Source organism: Pongo abelii, chromosome 23, assembly GCF_028885655.2.
Source record: "Pongo abelii isolate AG06213 chromosome 23, NHGRI_mPonAbe1-v2.0_pri, whole genome shotgun sequence".
NCBI classification, from domain to species: Eukaryota; Metazoa; Chordata; class Mammalia; order Primates; family Hominidae; genus Pongo; species Pongo abelii.
This window is the reverse complement of record NC_085929.1, coordinates 42,210,299-42,230,703: the sequence shown is the minus strand read 5'-3', so window position 1 is coordinate 42,230,703 and position 20,405 is coordinate 42,210,299. Positions and strand designations below refer to the sequence as shown.

The 20,405-nt window shown below is 41.4% G+C and overlaps 1 protein-coding gene across 1 annotated transcript in view; it reads left to right on the top strand.

The window, feature by feature from the left end:
• The first annotated feature begins 16,810 nt into the window (after positions 1-16,810).
• Positions 16,811-20,405, top strand: part of MB (myoglobin) — a 68,942-nt gene continuing 65,347 nt past the window's right edge. Inside the window, exon 1 of the mRNA XM_054542901.2 lies at positions 16,811-16,879. The gene's annotated coding sequence lies outside the window, so the exon portion shown is untranslated. The remainder of the gene's footprint in view (positions 16,880-20,405) is intronic.

The following is a 20,405-nucleotide window of genomic DNA, read 5'->3' as shown; positions in this document are numbered from 1 at the left end:
TTGTCAAAAATAAAATCATATCAAATTGAAGAATTTTTAAGGTGATTGTGCATGCAAAAGAATAATTTGTTAACTAACGTGCACATTGTGCACATGTACCCTAAAACTTAAAGTATAATAATTAAAAAAAAAAAAGAATAATTTGTGAACATGGTAAGAGGTAGCCCAGCAGTTACAGTGCAGCTTACAAAGCATGAATGAGGAGGCTCCTTCATCTCTATCGTGCAAACAGAGCTGCACAAGCTTATTTGTGTTGGCTTAATGTTTTCAGGTTGGCGAGGAAGAAAAGCTTAATTTTTATTTGTGATTAGAGCCAGCATTTGAGGGGAAATCAGGATCAATTCAGTTTCAGTTACACGGCCATAGCTAGTCGGCTCAAGGCCTCTTTCCCTTCTTTCCTTCCTTCCTTTCTTCTTTCCTTCCTTCCTTCCTTCTTTCTTTCTTTCTCTTTCTTTCTTTCTTTCTTTCTTTCTTTCTTTCTTTCTTTCTTTCTTTCTTTCTTTCTTCTTTCTTTCTTTCTCTCTTTCTTTCTCTCTTTCTTTCTTTCCTTCTTTCTTTCTTTTTCTTTCTTTCTTTGTTCTTTCTTTTGACAGGGTCTTATACTCCAGGCTGGAGTGCAATGGCGCGATCTCGGCTCACTGCAACCTCTGCCTCTTGGGTTCAAGTGATTCTCATGCCTCAGTTTCCGGAGTATCTGGGATTACAGGCGTACACCACCACACAAGGCTAATTTTTTTGTAGTTTTTGTAGAGAGGGGGGTTTCAGCATGTTGGCGAAGTCATCCACCCGCCTCAGCCTCCCAAAGTGCTGGGATTACAGGCGTGAGCCACCACACCTGGCCATCTATTTTCCTGTTTCTTTTTAACAATTGCCCAATTTGGGTCATTCTCTCAGTCGGACTCAGAGTGTGACCCACTGCTTAGCGCTACACTCGGTTTCCACATGTCTTTGTCTCCATGGCCGTTTGAAGATCATGAAGCAGAGTTTCAGTAGGATTTTTCTTTTTTTGACAATTCCAACTGAAGCAGTTTTTGTTCCTCCATCCTCCTGAGATCATGTGATGAGTCAGTGGCTGCTGACAAGCGTTTAAGACTCTTGAGGGAAGCAACGTATAGGAAATGTTATTGGTAGGACTAATGAGAGGATAATGCCAAGAGTTTGGAAAGTACCCTGAAACTAGGGGCCCCAAGAGCCGAGATTTAATCTCTTGATTTAACTAGATCAGTTGACGGTATTTCCCACATCTGGTTGAGCACCTGGACCTGGCCTTTTATATTTCTGAAGATCCAAGATTTGGGCATCTATTCCTGATATATTCACATAGAAATAGCATTTGTTTTTCCTTCTTCTGGTGTGGCAGTTTCAATCCGATGGGTGTTCCTGGCTTGCAGCTTGGATGTCTCTGGTGATATCATCAGGTTTCTGGTGAACTTTCTGTGTGGCCAACACAGCCTCAGGCACCAAGGTTGTCCAGGTATAAACTGTGGTAGCAATTTCTCTGAAGTCTCTATCAAGTCATCCAGCTCCCATTCGCAGGGCTGTAAGGCTAAGAACAACCCCAGTTTAATGGGTTCAACAGTGTGATTTAAAAGTTATCAGACACCTGTGCTTGAGTCTTTTTTTAAGAATCTCTTGAAATTTTGTGTCATAGCGATTTGCAAGTGCTTTCGGGAAAACATCAGAGTAAATGATAACTGCCTGGTGGATGACAAAGAAATTAAAATGGCCATGGTTAATGATCTCATGAGAGTTCATCTGAATTTTCATAAGAAAATTTAGTTATTCATGTGGTACATGACATTTTAAGATAACTGGAATTAGAACTGATAACATTATACCAGGACATATCAGATTTCTAAGAATTTCATACAATTTCTGGAACACTTATATTAATAACATATATCTATACAAACATAATATGATACTACACAACAAATAGCATCCTTTCTTATTTGATAACATAAAACATAAAAGTATAAAATACCAGAAGAAAATGTAGGACATTTTTATAATGTTGGATGAATAAAGGTCTTTCTTAGCACGGCATGAAATCCAGGTACCTAAAGGAAAATGTCTGATGATGTCACATTTTAAAACTCTGAATAGAAAAAAAAAAAACTACAAGGAAAGCAAAATGGCAAATGACTGACTGAAGAATATATTTGCAGTACATGTGACAGACCATGGGTTAATATGCATCATATGTAAAGAGTGTCTACAAATTAACAAGAAAAGTATAGGCAGACAGAAAGAAAATGGACCACAGATCTGAAAAGGTGTGAGGTGTGGTAGGGCATGGCCAGGCTTGCTGCACTGAAACCTCAAGTGGGTGCAATGGTGCAGTAAGTAGTGGGATGTGGTGGGATGTACCTGTGATATAGAAGCATTCCCTTACATGTCACAAGAACTAATCTTTTTTTTCTTTTCTTTTTTTTTTTTTTTTGAGACAGAGTCTCGCTCTGTCACTCAGGTTGGAGTGCAGTGGCGTGATCTTGGCTCACTGCAACCTCCACCTCCCAGGTTCAAGTGATTCTCCTGAATCACTTTAGCCTCCCAAGTATTTGGGATTACAGGCACACACCACCACACTTGGCTAATGTTTTTATATTTTTGGTAGAGATAGGGTTTCACCATGTTGGTCAGGCTGGTCTTGAACTCTTGACCTCAAATGATCCACCCCCCCCTCAGCCTCCCAAAGTGCTAGGATTACAGGTGTGAGCCACCACGCCCAGCCCAAGATTGAATCTTGAATGCCGATCAACCCCTGACCCCAAACTAAAATATTGTAAAAGCCACAAGTTCTGGCTTGCTCTGATCTCCTCTGATATAATGCAATCTTCACTCCGTAGGGGCTGCTGAGAGCACCATACTTCAGGCAACCTCCTCAGGAAACCAAGGGAGATAGGCAAGCTACACTCCCTTCCTGGCATGCTTGATTTTGCCAAGTACAAGTGCAGGCAATGACATCAAATGTTTCACCTCTCAGATGGCAAAAATGCAAATGATTGAGTACCTCAAATTTTGATGACAGTGTAGTGCAAAAGGCCTGTCCACGCACTACTGGTAGAAATGAGAATCTGGCAATATCTATAGACATTTTGAATGCGAATCCTCTATCAGCAGAATGGCATCTGGATTAGCTTGAGAAACTAGAGACTAACACATCTATGTCCTTCTCAGCCCAATTAGACAGAACCGAGTCATTTTAACCTTAGGGACTGCACTAAGAGTGCCAGTTACAGGATTTATTGCTAATGATTTATAGGGCTCCAAATGACAGTACTTACAAATCTATAGATTCTTGAAGAGAAAGGAGCACTGTACAGCTAACATTAAAGTCAGGATGTGTGCAGGGCACGGTGGTACACACCTGTAATCCCAGCACTTTGGGGGGCTGAGGTGGGAGGATTGCTTGAGACCAGGAGTTCGAGACCAGCCTGAGCAACACAATGAGATTCCCGTTGCTACAAAAAATTTAAAAATTAACTAGGCCTGGGCTGAGTGCAGTGGCTCACGCCTGTAATCCCAGCACTTTAGGAGGCTGAGGCAGGTGGATCACCTGAGGTCAGGAGTTTGAGACCAGCCTGGCCTACGTGGTGAAATCCCGTCTCTACTAAGAATACAAAAAATTAGCTGGGTGTGGTGGTGCACACCTGTAATCCCAGCTACTTGGAAGGCTGAGGCAGAAGAATTGCTTGAACCCAGGGGGCAGAGGTTTCCGTGAGCCGAGATCATGCCATTGCACTCCAGCCTGGGTGACAGAGCAAGACTCTGTCTCAAGAAAAACAAAACAAAACAAACAAACAAACAAAAACTAGGTGTGGTGGCACACACCTGTAGTCCTAGCTACCCAGGAGGCTGAGGTGGGAGGACGCTTAAACCTAAGAGTTGGAGGCTTCAATGAGATATGATCATGCCACTGGACTCCACTGTGCAACAGAGACCAAAAAAAAAAAAAAAGAAGAAGAAGATGTGCATCACAGCTGTGGCCAGTTCACAGCAAGGGGTCCAGCGGGGCAGGTTTGGGTTTCTATTGTCCTCTCTACTGTATGGTCATGGCAAAATGCATTTCCTCTTTCAGATACAGAACCCTTGGCAGGTGCACAGAGCACCACAGAACTAAGGGGCCCAAAAGAGAGTCTCGGCTGGGGTTTTTTATGTTTCACAGGTCACATACACAAATTGCTGTTACATAACTAGCTTCTGCAGCACAGCTCTCTGGTGGTCTCACCAGGAGAAAATCAGTCTTACTGTTATCAATAAACAATGCTGACAAGTTGGTACAAACCACGCCAAACTCCTCCTTGGCCCCCTGCCTACAAAGCGACACTATTCATCGGCTTTCCTGCCTTGGCCAACATCAGTGCCAGGCAGCAAGTTTAGTACAACTGCTCAGTTTCATTCTAGACATGCTGCAATTCACCCTCAGAGCACAGGAACTAAACAAGGAAGAGGTGTGTTTATTGGGTTTTTGGGCAAAAAAGGAAAGATAAATGCAACTGATTTGTCCCTTCCCACAGTTCCGCATCCCTCATTCCAAACGTAGTACTCATGTTCTGGGCCCGCTCCCTCAGGATGGAGCGCTCAGGGTCATGAATCGGCTATTGGGCCTCCATTTTTGGTGGTGTGGCTTTTTACAGGTGATGTAATAGGATCCGGGTTGGGGTACAAGCATCCTATAAATAAACCAGATGCGCTCCACAGAGCCCCAGCCCCAGGCCAGCTCTTCTGCTGATCATCTGCTACCTATCACACACGCACACTCTGTTTATATCTACCAGACACAGGCCTGCCAAGGCTGTTCCATCAGGACAGAGGAATGGTGTATATCTTTTATATTTTGCCCGTCATAATTTTCTTCCTGGAAGTGTGGCTGCACCTCCTTTGCAGAGGTGGGTGCATGACTCAGCTGGCCTATCCCATGACTGGATTGCAGAGGTTCACAAACCATTTGGGCCTAGCCACTTAGTAATTGAACTGTTCGGTATTTCTGTGACCTAGGGAAGCTGTGAAAAAAAATGCTGAAACACTAAGGCTCTCAGACACTAACTGCAGAACCTCTGCCATGCTGGTGCTTTGGGCAGAGCCATTCCCAGGACTTCTGTGGGAGAAATACATAGGAAAGATGGACGCCCTTCCCTCTGGGGCTGCTAGTTTAAGGACAAGGTAAATCTAGATCTCTGATGGCCATCTTTTCCATGTTGTACAAAGGTCATTCCTGGGAAAGAAACCCACGCGGAGGAAAGCAGACCTGAGAGAGACAGGAGTCCTAGGCCAGGCACGGTGTCTCATGACTGTAATCCTAGCACTTTGGGAGGCCAAGAGGGGGCGGATCGCTTGAGGTCAGGAGTTCAAGACCTGTCTGGCCAATATAGCGAAACCCCATCTCTACTAAAAGTACAAAATTAGTGGGGTGTGGTGGCACTTGCCTGTAATCCCAGCTACTTGGGAGGCTGAGGCAGGAATCACTTGAACCTGGGAGGTGGAGGTTGCAATGAGCTGAGACTGAACCACTGCACTCCAGCCTGGGCAACAGAGTGAGACTCTGTCTCAAAAAAAAAACAAAAAGTCCTAGTATATAGTTGAGCATCTGGAACCAGCCTTACCTGAAGCAGGGCCATCGCTGGACTTTTCATTATATGACCTAATTCATTCCTGAACCAGTCAGCATTCCTAGCTGCTAACAAAAATGAACCCAAACTAGCTTAATCAGAAAAGCAATGTATTACCAAATATTAGGTATGTCAGAAGCTCTCTAGGAGAGAAGGAAAAATGGCCTATATACAATCTGTGTCCAGAAGCAACACCCCCAGGAACAGTACCCAAAATCACACTGAAAAGTGGTTTAGTGGGAAGCACTGGTAGGCACAGACAGCTCTGACTTCAGCACCATTGTCACCAACGTGACCAGTGCTGGATACACGACTACAGCCTCTTATTGCTGTTGGCTCTGGAAACAGGATGTAACTGCTGCCATTATCCCCAGAATAGATTCTGGAGGGAGCTCATAATTTGAAGTCTAATATGGGTACATCTGTTTGGCTGCATCTCTGCATCAAGAGAGGTTGGGAATGAGTATCTGATTTCTATAGTCAGAGGCTATTGCCACGACCCACCAAGAGCTATAGAGCAGGGAGCGCCCCCAAATGGAGGAAAAGTGTTTACTGGGCAAAAAGAATCACCAAAGTCTACAAAGCCTTTGACTACCCAACATCAGCAAGTGCGCACACACACACACACACACACACTTAAATAAACAAAACAAAGTAACAGAAAATAACATTTATAAACCCCTTTTAGCCCACATACACACAAAAATACTCTTTTCAAAAGGGGATTAGGACACAACAGTTACTGCATCCAGCTCCAAGTCAGCTTCCAATTCTATCCCAGGGCAGATCACCTATGTCTTCATTCCAGCTTCTTGGTGGCTGGCAAAGTGAGTTTACCGATCAAGTGCTGGGTGGCTATGATGTTTTACAAATGTCCACCAGAGTCCATGTCAGTTTCTCTCCTCCTCTTCTTCTCTCTCTCTCTGTCATTCCTTCTCTCCTCTCATTCTTTCTCTCTCTTTCTCTTTGTCATTCCTTCTCTCCTTCTCTCTCTCTCTCTCATTCCTTTTCTCCTTCTCTTTCTCGTTCCTTCTCTTTCTCTCTGTCATTCCTTCTCTCTCATTTCTTTTCTCCTTCTCTTTCTCATTCATTCTCTTTCTCTCATTCTTTCTCTCCTTCTCACTCTCATTCCTTCTCTCCTTCTCTCTCCCTCATTCCTTCTGTTCTTCTCTCTCTCATTCCTTCTCTCTCTTTTCTCTGTCATTCCTTCTCTCCTTCTCTCTCTCTCATTCCTTCTCTTTCTCTCATTCCTTCTCTCCCATTCCTTCTCTCCTTCTCTTTCTCTCATTCCTTCTCTCCCATTCCTTTTCTCCTTCTCTTTCTCTCATTCCTTCTCTCTCTCACTCCTTCTCTCCCGTCTCTCTCATTCCTTCTGTCCTTCTCTCTCTCTCATCCCGTCTCTCTCTCTCATTCTTTCTCTCCTTCTCTCTCTCATCACTTCTCTCTCTCTCATTCCTTCCATCTCTCTTGCTCTCTCTCTCATCCCTTCTCCAATCTGCATATAAGTGGACCCATACAGTTCAAACCCATGTTGTTCAAGGCTCAACTGTAATTGCACATGTAGAAAATCCAAAATAATCTATGGATAAGCCATTAGATTATAATAAATTTAGTGGACTCCCTGGATACAAGGTCAATATACAGAAATGCATTGTATTTCTTCATACTAAGAGACAAACAATTATAAAATGAAATAAATAATTTATGATATTAGAACACATCAAATACCTAAGACTATATCCAGCAAACAATTTTCATGACACTGAAACTACAAAGCACTGTTAAAATAAGTGAAAGACCTAAATAATTGGAGAGATACTATGAATTGAAAAATTCAATTTTGTCAAGAATTCAATATTTTCAAATTGATCTATAGATTCAATAAAATACTAGCAGATATTTTTATTGAAATTGACAAGTTGATTTGATTCTAAAATTTATATGGAAATAAAAATGACCTAGAGTAACAAAAGCAATCTTGATAAAGAACAAGCTGGAAAATTTACATCAGAAGATCTAAAAGATTCATTGTAAATCCACAGTAATTAGGAGTATGGTATTGCACAAGGCCAGACAAATAGACCAATGGAACAAAACAGAGAATCCAGAAACAAACTGTATAAGTTCTGTTGGTCTATTTGTCTAACCTTGTGTTTGTACCATCACCTCATTTACAACAAAGGCACCCTGCAATGCAGTAGAAGAAGGATGGTCTTTGCCACAAATGGTGATGATCAATTAGATATTCATATGGGAAAAAAGTGAAATTTTTTTTTTGAGATAAGGTCTCACTCTGTCTCCCAGGCTGGAGTGCAGTGGCATAATATTGGCTCATTGTAACCTCCACCTCCCAGGTTCAAGTGATTCTCATGCCTCAGCCACCTGAGTAGCTGGGATTACAGACACGCACCACCATGCCTGGCTAATTTTTGTATTTTTAATAGAGATGGAATTTCACCATGTTGGCCAGGCTGGTCTTGAACTCCTGGCCTCATGTTATCCACCCACCTCAGCCTCCCAAACTGTTGGGATTACAGGCATGAGCCACTATGCCCAGCCAAAGAAAGTGAATCTTGATTCCTTCCTCACATCACACATAAAAATCAATTGCTGATTATGATAGATTTAAAGGTTAAAATAAAACAATAAGACTTACAGAAAAAATCAGAGGAGGATATGTTCATGATCTAGGGATATGTAAATATTCTACACAACATTAAAAGAACTGATAGATTGAAGAAAACATTTATAACTTGGACTTCACTAAGAAATTTTGTACATTAAGATATACCAGTAAGAGTACACCCATGTTTATAGCAACACTATTTACAATAGCCAAAAGGAGGAAGCAACCCAAGTGTAAATGTGATAGAGGCAGGAGATGGCCAAATGCTGAGGCAGATAGGAAAGGGTCCCTGGAGAAACTCTGACCCACCCCAGGTTACACCAGATGTAATCACCAGATGTTTACACCAGACACTTCATGCTGATAAGGGAACCTGCACAGGGTCTTGCCTGGGCATACCCACAGCAGGCTGGAGGCCCACATGCCCTGGGGGAATGGGGTGGAGCTACCAGAAATTTACACTTTATGCAGGGGGGGATCCTGACCTCTTCAGCTTGTGTCTGGTGGCTCCGGTATTCAATTTGTGAAATGGAAATCTGCTTGCAGAGCCCCTCTCTTTGCTGAGAGCTTTCCTTTCACTGAGTAAATTCTGCCCTCCTCACCCTTCAATGTGTCTGCGTGCCTAATTTTTTTTGGTCGTGAGACAAAAACCTGGATTTAGCTCAACTGAGGAGCAAAAACCCTGCATCAAATGGATGAATAGATAAACAAACTGTGATACAACAAAGATTGGTGCAAAAGTAATTGCAGTTTTCATTTAATTTTTAACTTTTAATTGCAAAAACCACAATGACCTTGGCAACAACCTAATATATATATCCAATATTAGTTAGCCTTGAGAAGAAAGACATTCTGACACATGCTACAACATGGATTACCCTTGAAGACATTATGCTAAGTGAAATAAGCCAGGCCAGGTGCAGTGGGTCACGCCTGTAATCCCCGTACTTTGGGAGGCTGAGGCGGGTGGATAACTTGAGGTCAGGAGTTTGAGACCAGCCTGGCCAACATGGCAAAACCCCATCTCTACTAAAAATACAAAAATCAGCCGGGTGTGGTGGCATGGACCTGTAATCGCAGCTACTCAGGAGGCTGAGGAGTATTGCTTGAACCCAGGAGGCAGAGGTTGCAGTGAGCCAAGATCATGCCACTGCACTCCATCCTGGGCGACAGGGTGAGACTCTGTCTCAAAAAAAAAAAAAAAAGAGAAATCAGTCACAAAAAACAAATACTGCATAATTTTGCTCATATGTGGTATTTAGAGTAATCAAATTCATAGGAAAAGAAAGTAGAATGATGATTGCCAGTGTATAGGGGAAGGGGGAATGAGGCGTTATTGTTTAATAGGTAGAGAGTTTCAGTTTTGCAAGATGAAAAAAGTTCTGGAGATAGATGGTAGGGATGGTTGCACAACGATGTGAATGTACTTAATGCCACTGAACTATACACTTTGTAATGGTTAAAATGGTAAATTTCATATTATATATTGTACCAAAAATTTAAAAATACATATACCAGTAAGAGGGTATATATCAGTAGAGACTATCAGTTTAGGGACCACCTTGAAATTGTTAGTGCCTCAAGCCACAGCCTGAGAGAAGATATTTATGGTAAATATATCTGACAAAAGACTTAAATGTAAAAAAAAAATAAAGAAATTCTTCAATCAATAAGAAAAATAACAGAATAAAAATGGGCAAAAGGCTTGGACAGGCATCTCACAAAAAAAGAGATTAAAGGGGCCAATAAGCACATGGATACTCAGTATCACATTTTATCAAAGAGGCCGGGCACTGTGGCTCACGCCTGTAATCCCAGCACTTTGGGAGGCTGAGGTAGATGGATCACGAGGTCAGGAGATTGAAACCATCCTGGCTAACACGGTGAAAACCCGTCTCTACTAAAAATACAAAAAACTAGCCAGGCGTGGTGGCATGCGCCTGTAGTCCCAGCTACTAGGGAGGCTGAGGCAGAAGAATCCTTGAACCCAGGAGGCAGAGGTTGCAGTGAGCTGAGATTGTGCCACTGCACTCCAACCTGGATGACAAGAGCTAAACTCCGTCTCAAAAACAAACAAACAAACAAACATATGTCATCAAAGAAATATACATTAAAATCACAATCACAAAGATATCACTACATGCTCAGCAAACTGGCTAAAATTTTTTAGTGACAATACAAATAGATGGTGAGGATGTGGAACAACTGGAACTCTAACCATTACTGGTGGGAATGAAAATAGATACAATCACTTCAGATGCGTTTATTAAAGCTAAAATATGTACACTCTACAACCTGTGGTTCTACTACTTGCTATATGTCCCAGAGAAGTGAGTGTATAAAACTACCAAAACATACTGTATTAATCTGTTCTAATGCTGCTCATAAAGACATACCTGAGACTAGGTAATTTATAAAGGAAAGAGATTTAATGGACTCACAGTTCCACATGGCTGGGGAAGCCTCACAATCATGGTGGAAGATGAAGAAAGAGCAAAGGGGCTTCTTACATGGCAGCAGGCAAGAGAGCATGTGCAGGGGAATTCCCATTTATAAAGCCATCAGATCTTGTGAGACTTACTCACTACTACAAGAACAGTATGGGGGAAACTGCCCCTATGAGTCAATTACCTCCCACCAGGTCCCTCCCACGACATCGGGGATTATTACAGTTCAAGGTGAGATTTGGGTGGGGACACAGGCCAAACCATATCACACACATTAACAGGGATATACATATAACAGCTTTATTTATAATAGCCTCAAGCATGTTCATCATCATTAGAATGAAGAAATACATTTTGGTATATAACGGAATTTCACCGCAGTAAAAAATAATTAACTAAAGCTACACGTAACCACACAGCTGAATTTCACAGATATACCTTTGAGTACAAAAGAGTACTGTATGATTTTATCATATGAATTTCAAGGACAAAGAAGACTAATCAATGGTGACAAATCAGAAGAGTGGATATGGCAGGCAGAATAACAGTTTCCCAGAATGTCCCATCTTAATCCCTAGAAACTATAAATATGCTGTTACCTGGCAAGAGGGACATTGCAGATGTAATTAAAGTTACTAATCAGTTGATGTTAAAAGGGAGAGATTATCTGGATGGGACTAATCTAATCATATGGGCGCTTAGAAGCAGAGAACATTCCCTGGCTGGAGGTAGAGGGATGCAGCAGAAGGGGAAGTCAGAAGTCTCAAAGTGTGACAAGGACTTGAGTCATTGTTCTGGAAATCATGAGAAGTAGTGAGCTCTACCAATGACATGAAGGCAGCCTAGAAGCAGTTTCTCCCCTGGAGTATCCAGACAATAGCCCAGGCCACCCAACATCTTGACTTTGGCCCCACCAGAAGCTAAGACAAGGTTGGGCATGGTGGCTCATTCCTGTGATCCCACCACTTTCAGAGGCCGACAGAGGGATTGCTTGAGCCCAGGAGTTCAAGACCAGCCTGGGCAATGTGGCGAGACCCCCATCTCAAAAAAAAAAAAAAAAAGGCCAAGATAAGATTGGGAACCCAGTCGAGCTTTACCTAGACTTCTCATCTACAGAACTGTGAGACAATAAATGTGTATTGTTTTAAGCCACTACATTTGTGGTAATTTATTGCAGCATCCATAGAAAACATATACAGTGAATATGGACTGGATGGGAATAAAAGAGAGCTGTCTGAAGTGCTGGAAACATTCCATATCTTCATCAAGTGGTAGTTATGTGGTGGATAAGTATGTAAACATTAATTAAACTGCACACTTCTTATTTTAAAACCTAATTTAAAATAGAAAATGAGCAAAAAATTGATCATCCTTATATTGTTAAGTTACAGCTCTATTGCAGTATGGTCATAGAAGGCAGCTTCTATAATTACTTTTAAAAAAATCTTATTGGATTTTCTTTGTAGATTAGTGCTTGATATATTTTTACAAATGATCCCAAAGCATTTGAAAGAAATTTATTCTTTGCTTGTAAGGAGCAAATGTATGGGTGTAAATTAAGGTTTTAAATTGCTTTATATAGGAGGAAACACTTATTTTGCTTTTTCTTGTTTCTATGTGCTGGAACTTTTATGAGAGCAAAGCTCCCAGCCTCCCGCAGGGAGGGGGTGAAATGTATCTGTTAATCTTTGAAGGAGTGGAGCCATGCCTAGCTCAGCCCTTTCTTCTCAACTTTCCTTAGGATCTACCTACCTACAGGAGAGCACGTATTTTGTTCTGCTCCTTCAAGCTGCAGGTGTCAGAGAGACAAGCCCTGTTGGAGAGGCACGCAGTTGTCCAGGGTTCCTGCTCCAGGGATGGAAAATCTGTCCAGTGGTGGGGTGAAATATTCATAAGCCCATATGGCTCAGAGAGAAGGAACCTCATTCTCTAACAGCTTCATCAGTAATTAAGGCGCTATTTCTATCTCCATCTGCCTAATTCTTGTGTCTATTTCTGGGTTATTGCATGGGGCCAGAAACTTTGTACAAAGAGTGCAATTTAAGGGGCAAAATAATGCCCAGAGATTGTGTTGCCCAAGCCTAAATTCCGGCCTTTGGCTTTGGGCTACAAAAGTCATGCGGGGTCATGGACTTGGCACCCACAGAGCTGGGTGGCTTTATTCTCAAGAGTGGCTGCTGAAAATAGAGCCAGGGTTTTTTTGTTTGTTTGTTTGCTTTACCGGAATAGCTCTTAGTTGATGACAGCACCTGTGGCCTTAACAAACAGGTGCAGCTGAGAGAATGAATAAATTACAGGAATGAAAAATTCTGCTTACAAATCTTTTAGGTATTGGTTGCTGGGGCTGGGGAAGTTTTTTTTTTTTCTCCTTTTACAGAGTTTCTCAGCCAGGGCTGTACTCGGTACCTTTAAACTGCAACATGAGTTGTGTTTCACATTTGCTCTAGGGAACTACTGTGGACAAGAACCAGCTTTAAATTGTTAGTGCCTCTTAACCGAGGAGGCGAAAGACTTGTATGCTGAAAACTACAAAATGTTGCTGAAAGAAACTAAAGAAGACATCAATAAATGGAAAGACATCCTGTGTTCATGGATTGGAAGACGATATTGTTTAGATGTTAATACCACCCAAAGAGATCAACAGATTCATTGTAAGCTCTATCAAAATCCCAACAACATTTTTTGCAGAAGTAGAAAAATTCATCCTAAAATTTATATAGACTCTTAAGGGACTCTGAATAGCCATTACAATATTGAAAAAGAACAAAACAGGAGGGCTCAGCCAAGTGCAGTGGCTCACACCTGTAATCCCCTCACTTTGGGAGGCCAAGGCAGGTGGATCACTTGTGGTCGGGAGTTCAAGACCAGCCTGGCCAACATGGTGAAACCCCATCTCTACTAAAAATACAAAAATTAGCCAGGCATGGTGGGGGGGTGCCTGTAATCACAGCTACTCAGGAGGCTGAGACAGGAGATCGCTTGAATCTGGGAGGTGGATGTTGCAGTGAGCCAAGATTGTGGCACTGCACTCCAGACTGGGTAACAGAGCGAGGCTCCGTCTCAAAAAAAAAAAAAAAGGAAAAAAACACCTGTGGTAAACTAAAGCATTGAACTGTAGAAAATATGACAGAGGCCTCAAAAATAGTCAAACTCTGTAAAATATTTGAAGAGATTTATTCTGGGCCAAATATGAGTGACCATGGCCCGTGACACAGCCCTCAGGAGAACCTGAGAACTTGTGCCCAAGGTGGTCAGGGTGAAGCTTGGTTTTATACATTTTAGGGAGATATGAGACATCAGTCAAATATATTTAAGATATATATTGGTCCAGTCCAGAAAGCTGGTGCAGGATATAATAAATTCCTCCTCAAAGGTTTTAGCCTGTTAACTTCCTTTAAAATTCAAGAGGGAGACAATTGTTAAGTACAATGAGTTCTGAGATCCTCTCCAAAGAACCAATGTATCAGTATGTTCAGCTCCCCTGTTCTTTGTTCTCTATTTTAAAGTTTAACTTCCTCATTCTTTATGTCTCCTTGCCCCTAGTTTCAGTAAACAATCCCCTCCTAGCCTCTATCACCTGCTCTGTCCTTAGTCACCTGCTCTGTAACCATCCTTCCCGCCAAAAATACTTACCCCACCACTCTGGCTCTTACCCTCGCTCTCTTTAAAATAGCCAATTGGTATTAGCTTAGACTGTGTGCTCCAACCCTAGCCAATAGGGGAAAGACACAGCAGTAGGGACTAGCTGCATTAGGAATAAGACCCCCTTCCCCTCCCTTGTCTGGTGTGCTCTTGCCTTTGCTCCATCTGCGAGATGCACCCTTCTATAGAAGTAAATTGCCTTGCTGAGAAAACTTTTGCCTGAGTGCTATTTTCACTTGGTGGCACTGAGCGTTTACTTCCAACACTGGGACAACTTGTTGGGGAGGTGGGTGTTTCCAGTTTATAGGGTTATAGGTAGATTTAAAAATTTTCTGATTGGCAATTGGTTGAAAGAATTATTAACAATAGGGCCGGGCCCAGTGGCTCAGGCCTGTAATCCCAGCACTTTGGGAGGCTGAGGGTGGGTGGATCACGATGTCAGGAGTTCGAGACCAGCCTGGCCAACATAGTGAAACCCCATCTCTACTAAAAATGCAAAAAAAATTAGCAGGGTGTGGTAGTGGGTACCTGTGGTCCCAGCTACTCAAGAGGCTGAGGCGGGAGAATTGCTTGAACCCGGGAGGCAGAGGTTGCAGTGAGCTGAGATCACCCCATTGCACTCCAGCCTAGGCAATAGTGTGAGACTCTGTCTTGGAGAAAAAAAAAAAAAAAAGTTTGTGGAGACCAGAGCTTTATCTTGCAGACGAAGTCTCCAGATAGCAGGCTTAAGTTCTGTGTTAATGTGAAATGCTGGTTGGCTTTTCCTGAATTCCAAAAGAGAGGAGGGCGTACTGAGGCATGTCTGAACTCCCACTTCCCGTCATGGCCTGAAACAGTCTTTCAGGTTCAATTTAGAGGGCTCTGACCTGGAAGAAGAAGTCCATTCAGATGGTTGTTGGGGTGGGCGGGCTTTGAATTTTATTTTGGTTTACAAAGGTCTCTCTCTGACCTTCTGCCACTGCCCGCTTCCCTTCCAAAGCAGAGAGAAGGGCTTTCTTTGAAGTTCTCTTGTTTGATTAAGTGAAATTCTGTCCAGAAGGAATGCAATTGTCTTGGACCACCCTCCCTGGAATCTACCTCAACTAGAGAAGATTAACTCATATTGCAGGAGAGGAGAACAATGAAAAGCCACTCAAGACACCAACCTAGATAGACTTTTTGCTGATTTCTTCAACTACAGTAAGAACAGCAAGACAAAAAGTTACAGATCTGTAGGCAAATTAGAAAATTGGAAATTAGAAAGAAAACTCAGTGGGTTACAGAAACATATGTTATAATGCATATTTTGTAATGCAGCCTTGAGAAAGGGTCCCCAGCAGGTAGTCTAATGACATAAAGCCAGCATTTCAGCCCCCAAAGCAAGAAAAGCACAGGAAGGAATTTCTATGCCAAAATACCAACAGTTGTCACTCTTAATTGGTGCATTATTTCTTCCTATGTTTTAGTTTCCTGAATTCAAAAAAAATGTATTTAATGTCTATGCACTACTTTCAAAATAGCAGCTAAATCATATAACATAAAAAAAAATATATTTTTAAGATAGGTGAGCTGGGCAGCCAGGAGAACTCCTGCATGTTCTGAAGTTCTGAAGGAGCTTCAAGGATTTGAGTCTTGGGGGCAGGCAGAAGGGCTCTCTCCTTCCCACTGGAATGTGGTTGAGCAGGTTCCAGTGACATCCTTTTTTGTGGAGACCCAGGATCCCAGCCAGGATTACTGCCAGGTTGGGGGAGGAAGAGAACACAGAGAGGCAACAAGAGGGTGAGTTGATATGGAAGAGAGAACACAAAATACATTTCTCCCAGGAATCCTCCCATCTTATCGTTGGCTCTTACTATAGAAGCTGGCATAAAACAATACAGGCTACTGAGGACTGACTGTGGATGCAGGTGAGTGAACGTGTTACTGGAAACAGGTCCCCATCCAGACCCCAAGAGAGGGTTCTTGGATCTTGCACAAGAAAGGACTCAGGGCAAGTATGCAGAGTAAAGTGAAAGCAAGTTTATTAAGAAAGTAAAGGAATAAAAGAATGGGCCGGGCACAGTGGCTCATGCTTGTAATTCCAGCACTTTGGGAGGCCGAGGCAGGTGGATCACGAGGTCAGGAGTTTGAGAGCAGCCTGGCCAACATGGTGAAACCCCATCTCTACTAAAAATACAAAAATTAGCTGTGTATGGTGGCACATGCCTATAATCCCAGCTACTAGGGAGGCTGAGGCAGGAGAATCACTTGAACCTGGGAGGCAGAGATTGCAGTGAGCCAAGATGGTGCCACTGCACTTCAGCCTGGGCAACAGAGCAAGACTCCATCTCAGGAAAAAAAAAAAGAATGGCTACTCCATAGACAGAGCAACCCCGAGGGCTGCTGGTTGCCCATTTTTACAGTTATTTCTTGATTATATGCTAAACAAGGGATGGATTATTCATGCCTCCCCTTTTTTGACCATAGAGGGTAACTTCCTGACGTTGCCATGGCATCTGTAAACTGTCATGGCTCTAATGAGAGTGGAGCAGTGAGGAAGACCAGAGGTCATTCTCATCGCCATCTCGGTTTTGGTGGGTTTTAGCTGGCTTCTTTATTGCAACCTATTTTATCATCAAGGTCTTTATGACCTGTATCTTGTACTGACCTCCTGTCTCATCCTGTGACTTAGAATGCCTAACTGTCTGGGAATGTAGCCCAGGAGGTCTCAGCCTTATTTTACCCAGCCTCTGTTCAAGATGGAGTTGCTCTGGTTTAAACACCTCTTACATTTCCTCCCTCCGTTTTATAAGAGAACCCTTAATCATAAGGGTTGCAGAGGGACTAAGATCCACCTTCTGTAACTTCTTCAGACTGAATAGGGGTGATGATATTCCTGCCTAACTGTGAGAGTCTTTGTATTAGGGTAGAGAGGAGCTCAGTCAGAAAGCATCAGTATAGTAATGGCCATTCCTAACTCTGAGTTTCGACAAGAGGTGATATCTGGAAGATTAATAAGTGTTTAAGAAAACATGGAGTAAGCATATCCTTATTCCTACACAACAAGATTTCAATAGCAATATATTCCACAACTGTAAAGCAAAATAAGTAAAATTATTCCAAGTAAACTAAATTAGAAGGCTTTCCATGAACTGGGCAACTGTTGGAGCCAAGCTGATACAGGGTTGATAGGCAGAATTAGAATATTGATTCACATTTTACATGACCCGTTCATCTTGTTTCTTTTAAGCAGCAGTCAGAGATCACTGGTTGGTTTACAGGAATAAGCAGGGTTAGCCTAAATTGCAGAAACAAACTTAAAAACTACTGATAAGACTAGAATTTAATAACAAGTGTACCATAGTTTTTGAAACATAGTATTTCTCTCTCCAGTTTCCCATTTTGACTAAAGACAAATTATGGCAAGATCAATTTGCCTTTTTATACTTGGCCTAATTATTTATCTAAAGTGCTGCAAGAATAATTATTTTTTACATAAGCTCTTTGTAAATTGGCTTTGATGGAACTCTGTTCCATAGAAGGAATTTTAGATAAGGCTTTTATTAGAGCCGAGTCTTGCCATGGGTTTGTACCCTCAAATATCTGTGAATTGAGTAAATTCCTCTCCTCTTGAGGTGCCAAGATAACTTGGGACCCCTGGGCCTGATAGAAAATGACATTCTTTACTTACCACAGGTCAGAAACCCTATACAGGGACTGTAGAGGCAAGTTATCAGGCCAGTTTTCCCAAGGGATTTTATTGGCGCTACAAGTCAAGTTTGATTCCTTAAAGGAAAGCACACTATTCCAGTCAAAGCCTTGGTAAAATAACCAGTTTTTCCAATTGTGCCCTGTTACAAAAGAAAACAGATTCTGATTGCACTTATGCAAATAACGATACTGCCATAAGTTAAGAATTCTAGCAACTAGTTTTCAAATTCTGGAGAAATCAGGTAGAGAGAAACAAATATGCTCCAAATTTTGTTCACAGAAGTATACTTCACTCAATTGTTAAAAGCCGTAAATAGCTCAAAAGAAAAGTTTCCTTGTCTCGAAAAACAAAACAAAGGATCAGCAACATTTTAAGCAAAGTAAACAGCAAAAGATTACTTCAAATTTCTATTGGTTTACTCTATGCAGTTAACTTCTGTTCTGTTTGATAACTATGAACATTTCAGCTCTCCATGAGAGTTCTGAAAGTTTTTCCTCTATTCTGATGTCACAACTTCCAAAGTTATCAGAACCCTGCACTCAAGAACACCTGTTAGAGTTTTATAGTTGATTATAAACCACCTTTTAAAGAGGGTTAAAACAAGACAACAATTGTTTGTGGGTGATGAAACATCTTAGGACAACCACAGTCAAAAACATGATAGACAAAGAAATTTGGTTACCTCTGTGGCATACAATGATTTTATATAACAATTATAATTATTAATAACATACTCTAAGTCATATCATAATTATAGGAGTTTTTTTAAAAAATAATTTTGGAACACATACCAGTAACGTTTATACAAATACAGCCCAAAGAAAGCCAAACACCATTTCATATTTGATGATGCTTCCTCTATGACTTTTATACTAAATCAGCCAAATGTCACTGTTGCATTAGTGCATTATTGATGTCAAACCCAATTCTTAATAAAACCTTATAGACTTATCTACCCAATTTTAATGTTTGACCATAAGGTAAGATTCTCATAAACCTTTTATAAGCCTTTACAAATGTTTGTTAAAGAGCAGGTCATAAGCAGGTTTTTGCTCTAACAAAAACCTGTTGTGCTTTTATTCCAATGTTTAATTTATGTAAAAACTGAATAATGCCTCTTTAACTTTAGCCAATACATTCACACACAGAATCTCTTACAATTAATTTTTTAAATAAACCTTCCATAACTTGCTTAAACCTTCAGCGTTATTCTATCTAACTTAAAATAATCCTCTAACCCTTTAGGCAAAGTAAAGAAAACTCATGGCCGGGCACTATGGCTCATGCCTGTAATCCCAGCACTTTGGGAGGCCGAGGCAGGTGGATCATGAGGTCAGGAGATCGAGACCATCCTGGCTAACACGGTGAAACCCTGTCTCTACTAAAAAATACAAAAAATTGGCTGGGCTTGTTGGTGGGCACCTGTAGTCCCAGCTACTTGGGAGGCTAAGGCAGGAGAATGGCATGAACCCAGGAGATGGAGCTTGCAGTGAGCCGAGATCGCACCACTGCACTTCAGCCTGGGCAACAGAGTGAGACTCCGTCTCAAAAAAATAAATAAATAAATAAAAATAAAAATTCCCACTCCCGTGACTTCTTATAATTTTTTTTTTTAACCAAAAACACGTTTCACTTTCCTTATAGGCCTTACATGTGGAACTGTTTCTTTAGTAGTCTTAATTACATGTTACAATGTTAACTCTTAACAACTTTTACTTTTGGTGAAAAACCTGGTTAGTAAGTGATGTTAATTATGTACCAGGTGTGGAGACTAGGCTACCAGAGGGTCTGACTATTTCCAACATAACTAGAGGGCGTGGCTAACTCCACATGTCCCAGGCCTTATCTAGAATCTAATACTCCAAAATAAATTGAACAATTTTTAAAAGCCAAAGAAGCAGTTTATGACCTTACTATATTTAGTAAACCTAATATCTGACCTGCATAATTTAGACCAAATGTTTACATTTTTGAAAATATTTTTATGTTACCAATAATCTTCAAAACTGTCTTTGTTTCCCAAAGGTTAAAGTTACATGAACTAAATAAAAGGCATTATACTTTTTAATTTTCTGACAAAATATTTGATTTAAGCCCTTAATATTATTAAACCAAATTAATCAAACCTCCTTCATATATAAACGTCACACACACAACCTATATAAATACACAGACAGACAGAAGATAAAGGACTCATTCCCTAAGCCAGGAATTGGACTCTGAATCCAGGTCACCATTGTGAAAAAAGAAAGCACAGCCACATGGTTATAAGGTCAAGTTCCCAAGGACATACAGGACAAGAAGGAAACCTCATTCAATTTTTTTCAGGGACCTGCAGAAAAGTTTGTAATTTTCCAGTTTGCTGGGCCATCTGAAAACGGGCTTACAGGTGTCCTAAGGTATGTTTT